General features: G+C 38.2%; 1 pseudogene; it reads left to right on the top strand.

Moving 5' to 3' along the window:
- The first annotated feature begins 316 nt into the window (after nt 1-316).
- Nucleotides 317-671, top strand: LOC102852937 (annotated as a pseudogene).
- The last annotated feature ends 6,878 nt before the right edge of the window (nt 672-7,549 follow it).

Here is a 7,549-nt window from a genome sequence, read left to right as displayed (position 1 = left end):
TCGATCTCATAGATATATACAGGCTAATGCACACCAAAAAAAAAAACAAACAACCCACACAAAAAAACCCGCAGTATGCCTTCTTCTCCAATGTGCATGGAATGTTCTGCAGAACAGACCACATTTTAGGTCTCAAGGAAAGCATCAATAATTTTTTTTTTAAAAAGCATCTTCTAGGGAAGTGGCGCAAGGCCTGGGAATCGCTCCACTGATTCCGCCCGCGAGTTGACTCTGTCGCCGCCGTCCCCCGTCCCGGCCCCCTCCCCGCCCCCGGGTCCCCTCAGCCCTTGCCAGGTCCAGCCCGTTCCCCGGGACGATGAAGTTCGTGTACAAAGAGGAGCATCCGTTCGAGAAGCGCTGCTCTGAGGGCGAGAAGATCCGAAAAAAATACCCGGACCGGGTCCCGGTGATAGCAGAGAAGCCTCCCAAAGCTCGGATAGGAGATCTGGACAAAAAGAAATAACCTGGTGCCTTCTGATCTCACAGTTGGTCAGTTCTACTTCTTGATCCGGAAGCGAATACATCTCCGAGCTGAAGATGCCTTGTTTTTCTTTGTCAACAATGTCATTCCACCCACCAGTGCCACAGTGGGTCAGCTGTACCAGGAACACCATGAAGAAGACTTCTTTCTATACATTGCCTACAGTGATGAAAGTGTCTACGGTCTGTGAAGCTGCGGCCCTTGAGGTGTGGGGGGCCTCCCATTCTACATAGACAAAGGTGCCTCCCCCTTCAGGCTCAACAACTTCCCTTATTCAAGACCTGCATTACTTCATGTTTGAGGGTTTTTCTCCAGCCCCCCTTACAGGTGGGGTGATGGTGAGAATGGCCCCTAGTACCTCCTTTCCCTTCCTTCACCTTTCTCTGTCACCTTCCCTGCTCTGCTTCAGACTTCTTGGTTGTCAATCTCACATCCAGTGATTGTTTTGGTTTCTGTTCCCTTTCTAAGTACACAAGGGGTCCAAACCCCAACAAACCCTTTCTTTACCTTCTCTTTGGGGGTGTATGGGAGGGACTGAAATTGTGGAGGGGGAAGGTATGAGACACATCAATAAAGAGGAAACCACCAAGGTGGAAAAAAAAAAGCATCTTCTCAGAACATGATGCTACAAAACTAGAAATTAATAACAAGAGGAGAAAGGAGGACAAAACCCCCCATACATTTGGAAGTTGAACAACACCTTGCTTGGACATGAGTCTGTAATAGTAGAAATAAAAAAGTGAAATAAAAAAAGTTTCTTGAAACAAATGTCAGTGAAAATACAACTTATCAAAACTTCTGGGAAACAGCCAAAGCAGTAATTATAACAATAAGCAAACACATCAAAAGGCAGGAAAATATGATCATTGCCTCTCTAACCCAATATCTCCGACAAATTGAAAAAGAACAGCAAGAAAACCAGACACCCTCCACAAAAACTGAAATGATAAAAACGGATGCTGTTGCTGTTATATGCCACTGAGTGGCCTGTGACTCATAGCAACTCTATGTACAACAGCCCTAAACCTTGCTCTATCCTGTGCCAATCTCATTGTCTCCAACACACTTACCACCATTACTCCAGTCACTGAATCAATTCGTCTCGTCAAGGATCTTCCTCTCCTGCACTGTCCCTCCACCTCCCAAGCATAATGTCCCTCTCCAAAGACGAATCCTGCCTTGCAACATGTACAAAGTATGTCAGATGAAGCTTCAGAATCCTTGCCTCTAAGGAGGAGCATAACTTCACACTCTCTAAGACGAATCTGTTTTTTCTCCTAGCAGTTTGTTATAGTCAATACTTTTCTCCAGCACCACAGCTCAAAGGCATCAATTGTCCTTCTATCATCCCTAGTCATTGTCCAGCTTTCTGATGTATATCAAGTAACTGAAAAGATCATGGCCTGTATAAAGAATATCTTAGTCTCCAGGCTAACACCATAGCTCTTCAGTATTTTGGGGAGGTCTTTGACAGCAGGCTTTCCCAATGCAACTCATATTTTAATTTCCTGCCTCCTGGTGCCAAGAGGGTTGATTGTAGAACCAAGAAAATTGAAGCTGTTAATAATCTCAATCTCTTCACCATCCGTCATGATGCTTCCAATTGGCCCAGTGGTGAGAATCTTTGTTTTCTTGATGTTGGGCTTTAGTCCATATTGAAGGCTACAGTCCTTGACCCTCTGTAGGAAGTGCTTCAGGTCCTCCTCACTTTTAGCAAGAAAGGTTGTGTCATCTGCATAATACAGATTGTTGGTGTGTCTACCTCCAATTCTGATGCCACACTTCTCCTTATAGAGCCCAACCTCCTGGGTAATCTGTTCTGCATATAGATTGAAAAGCTATGTAGATAGGACACATCCTTGGCACAGACCCTTCTCAATTATGAACCATGCAGTGTTTCTTTGCTCTGATCTAATGACTATCTCTTGGTCCAAGTATAGGTTTTGCATAAAGCACAATCAAGTGTTCTGGGATTCTCATTCTTCTCAGATTCAGCCACAGTTTGTTGTGTTCTACAAAGTCAAATGCCTTTGCATAGTCAATGAAACACAGATAGTCATTCCTCTGGTACCCTCTGCTTTCAATCAAGATCCATCTGACATTAACTAGAATATTCCTAGTACTGTGGCCTTTTCTAAACCAGCCTGCACTTCAGGCAGTTTTCAGCTGATGTGCTGTTCCACTTGTTTTTGGTTAATCTTCAGCAGAGTCTTGCTTGCGTGTGATATCAATACTTTCCACACTCTGTTGAATCACCTTTATTTGGAATGGGAACAAGGATAGATTTCTTCCAGTCAGTAGGCCAGGTGGTTGTCCTCTAGATTTCCTGGCACAACTTGGAAAGCATAGGGCAGTGTCTTTTTTGTTGAAATATGTCAATCAGTATGCCATTAATTTCTGGGGCCTTGTTTTTGCCAATTCTTTCAGAGCAGCTTGAACTTCTTCCTTCATTACCACAGGCTCTTGCTCATACGTTATTTCATGAAATTATTCTGTGTCTGCCAATTCCTTTTGGTACAATTACTCTGTATACTCTTTCCATCTTCTTTTAATGCTTCCTGGATCATTTAATACTCTGCCCAAAGCATTCATAAGTATTACAACTCTAGGCTTGAGTTTGTTCCTCAGTTCTTTCAGCTTAAGAAACGCTGAGTGAGTTTGGCCCTTTTGATTTTCTGACTTCCAGCTCTTTGCACATTTCATTGTAATACTTTACTTTGTCTTTCCATGCTTCCTTTTGGCATATTCTCATGCTGCCCTTTGAATATTATGTTCAACTCCTTAATATCTTGATTTCTTCCCTTTGCTTTGGCTTCTTGTCACTTTACTACAATATTCAGAGTTTCTTCTGATATCCATTTTGGTCTTTTCTTCCTCCTCTGTCTTTGCAATGACCTTTTGCATTCTTCTTGCATGATATTCTTGATATCCTCCCACAGCTCATCCGATCTTCACTCATGAATGTTCAAGGCCTCAAACCTGTTCCTGAAATAGTTTTGAAATTCAGTTTGGATAGACTCAAGTTCAAGTTTTGGTTCTTGAGGACTTGATTTAATTTTCCTCAGCTTCAGCTTAAGCTTGCATATGAGCAGTTGGTGATCTGTTCCACAACCAGGCCTAGTTTTCAGAGCTGATTATTGAGCTTCTCCAATGATTCTTTCCACAGATGTAATAGATCTGATTCCTATGCATACCACCAGGTAAAATTGATGGGTATAGCCTGCATTTATTTTATAAAATTAGGGCAGTAATAAACAAAATAGGAAACAAAAACAATTGAAACCATCAACAAAACCAAGAACTGGTTCTTCAAAAAGGTCAATAAAATCAACCAATCACTAGCAAAACTAAGCGGGGAAAAAAGAAAAGGAGGAAAAGAAATAAATAATCAGAATAAGAGATGAAACAGACAATGTCACAAGGGAACCAACTAAAATTAAAATGTTAACAGTAAAATATTAAGGAAAAACTATACTCAAACAAATATGAAAATCTAGAGGAAATAGACAAATACTTAAAAATTCACAAACTACCTAAATTGACACAAACTGAAACTGAACACCTGAACAGACCCATTATGAAAGAAGAAACTGAAACTATAATAAAACAACTTCAAATCAAAAAGGCCCTGGACCAATGGTTTTACAAGGGAATATTATCCAACATACAGAGAAGAACTGTCACTAATTCTACATAAACTATTTCAGAAAATAGAAAAAGATGGAATTCTTCCAGACTCATTCTATGAAGCAAACATATCCTTGATACCAAAACCAAGTAAAAAAAACTACCATAAAAGAAAATTATAGGCCAATATCTCTCATGAGCATAGATGCAAAAATCGTGAATAAAATCCTGGCCAACAGAACCCAACGAGATAGATATAGATATAGATACAGACATAGACATAGACATAGACATAGATATAGATATAGATATAGATATAGATATAGATACAGATGATATATAGATATATAGATATATATAGATATATATTCACCATGACTAAGTGTGATTTATAACAGGTATGCAAGGATGGTTCAACATAAGAAAAATAATCAGTGTAATTCATCACATCAACAAAGCAAAGAACAAGAACCACATGATCCTATTTTTTGATACAGAAAAAGCCTTTGACAAAATCCAATACAATTTCCTAATTAAAACACTCAACAAAATAGGAGTAAAAGGGAATTTCCTCTACATAGTAAAATGTATATATGCAAACACGAGATCCAACATTGTTTTCAATGGAGAGAGAGTAAAGGTATTCCCTTTGAAAACAGGAACTAGGCAAGAATGCCCACTATCACCTCTCTTATTCAATATTGCATTGGAAGTCTTAGCAGTAGCAATTAAGGCAAGAGATGGAAATAACAGGTATCCAAATTGGCAAGAAGGAGGTAAAATTATCTTTATGTGCAGAGGATATGATAGTATACCCAGAAAACCCTAAAGATTCAGCAAGAAAACTACTGGACATAGTTGACCAATTCAGCATAGTGGCAGGATACAAGATCAATATACTAAAATCAATTGGGTTTCTCTACAGTGACAAAGAGAATACAGAACTGAAGCTAAGAAAAACAATACCCATCACAATAGCTAATCAGAAGATTAAATATTTGTGAGTTAATATAACTAGAAAAACAAAAGACATACTCAAAGAAAATTACGAAACAAAAACTTCCATGGTGGTCAAGACAGCGTGGTACTGATACAATGACAGATAGATCAATGGAATAGAATTGAGAACCCAGAAATCAGTTCATCTACCTATAGTTAACGGATTTTTGACAAGGAGATAAAATCAGGTAAGTGGGGAAATAAAAGCCTCTTTAACAAATGGTGTTGGCAAAATTGGAAAACTATCTGTAGAAAACTCAAGCAAGATCCACACCTCACAGCATACACAAAAACCAAGTCAAAATGGATCAAGGATCTTGGACTAAAGCCAAGGATGTTAAACTTCATTATAGAAAACCTTGGAAGAACTCTAGAAGCCCTAATCTACAATATGAACCGTCTTCCAAGCATCCTGGGAAAACTACAACTAGGAGAGAATAAAATCCCTATATACATCCAAAACTTTTCCAACAGGGTAAAAAGGAAAGCCACAGACTTGGAAAAAATATTTGGTAATTACATGTCTGATAAGGGACTTATATCTAGAATTTATAGAATACTCAAGAGCCTCGACAAGACAAAAGGTAAATAATCCAATTGCAAAGTGGGTACAGGATATGTACAGATATTTCACCAAAGACGACATTCAGATGGTGAACAAACACATGAAGAAATGTTCAAAATCTCTAGCTCTAAGAGAGATGCAAATCAAAACAACTATGAGACACTATCTCACCCCAGTAAAAACAACAAAATTTAAGAGAACAGCAAACAACAAATGCTGGTGAGGTTGTGGAGAAACTGGAACCCTTATTCACTTCGGTGGGAGTATAAAATGGTGCAACCACTGTGGAAGGCAGTATGGCATTTTCTCAAAAAGTTACAAATAGAAATGCCATTTGACCCAGCAATTCCACTACTGGGAATACACCCCAAATAAACCATAACCACCACCCAACCAGATATATGCACACTCATGTTTATCACGGCTTTGTTCACAATAGCAAAGAGTTGAAAACAACGTATGTACCCATCAACAAGCAAATGGATACAGAAGTGGTATATTCATTCACACAACTGAATAATATGCTGCACTGAAAAACAAGGAACTCATGAAATATTATACAAAATGAGTGACCCTGAAGGACATTATGCTGAGTAAAATATCTGAGTCACAAAAAGACAAATGCTGCATAGTGCCACTGTTGCTGCTATTCAATGCCTCAAATCTGTTCTCGAGATAGTTCTTAAATTCAATTAGGATAGACTCTAGGTTATTTCCTGTGCTCTGGTCTCTTCAGCTTCAATTTAAATTTACACATGAGTAATTGATGGCTTATTCCACAGTCAGCACTTGATCTGGTTTTGACCGCAAGTACTGCACTTCTCCTGTAATTCTTTCCACAAATGTTGTCAATCTGATTCTTGTGTGATCTATCAGATAAGGTCTATGTGTAAAGTTGCTGTTTGTGTGTTTGTTTTTTAAAAGATATTTGCTATTAATAAATCATTGAAAGAACAAAATTCAATCATTTGATCTCTGGTCTCATTTCTGTCATCAAGCCCATACTTTCCTACTACCATTCTTTTCCCAGTATTTCCAACTTTTGCATTCCAGTCACAAATAATTATTAATTCATCTTGATTGCTTGTTTGGTCAGTTTTAGATTGCGAAAGGCAGTAGAAACGCCCAAACTCCTCCTCTTTGGCTTTAGTTTTTGGTGCATATATTTGAGTAATATTTATTTATATTACATTGTATTATATTGTATTGCATTGCATTGTATTATATTGTATTACATTATATTACATTACATCATATCATATCAATCATACTTTTATTTTTTATCTTATTTTATTATCATATTAACAGGTCTTGCTAGTATGTGCATGAATAGTATTCTATTCTTATCACAGCATTATACTTCATGAAGGATCTTGAAATTGCCTTTTTAATCATTAAATCAACCATTTTCTTCTTTAGCTTTTCATTCCCAGCATGTGATTGTGTGATTCACAGCTCAGTTCACTGATCTATTTCATTTTTGACAACTTCCATTTTTCCCTACATTCATACTCCATACATTCTATGTTCCAACTATTAATATCTTTTTGTTTCTACTCATTTTTTAACAACTTCCTCTCTGGGCTTTAAGTCTAATAATATAACTACCTGCATGCCGCTGTTCATTGGGTTTTCAAAGGTTGTACTGCATTGCTGAAGGTGGGTGGTTCAAATCCACAAGATGCTTTGCTGGAGAAGGAGGGCCAATCTTCTCCTGTGCCAGTTGGATCTGATTCTATGGCACACACAAGTAAAATCAACAACAACAACAACAACAACAAACACCCAAAAAACAAAATTAAAGAAACAAAGGTCTGTTGTTTTGGAAGTAGATGGTCAATCGTTCTTCCTAGTCAGCCTTAATCCAGGAGCTCTGT

The sequence above is a fragment of the Elephantulus edwardii genome, unplaced genomic scaffold (genome assembly GCF_000299155.1).
Source record: "Elephantulus edwardii isolate Elephantulus edwardi_28Jun2011 unplaced genomic scaffold, EleEdw1.0 scaffold00002, whole genome shotgun sequence".
NCBI classification, from domain to species: domain Eukaryota; kingdom Metazoa; phylum Chordata; class Mammalia; order Macroscelidea; family Macroscelididae; genus Elephantulus; species Elephantulus edwardii.
This window is presented reverse-complemented; position numbering and strand designations above follow the sequence as displayed.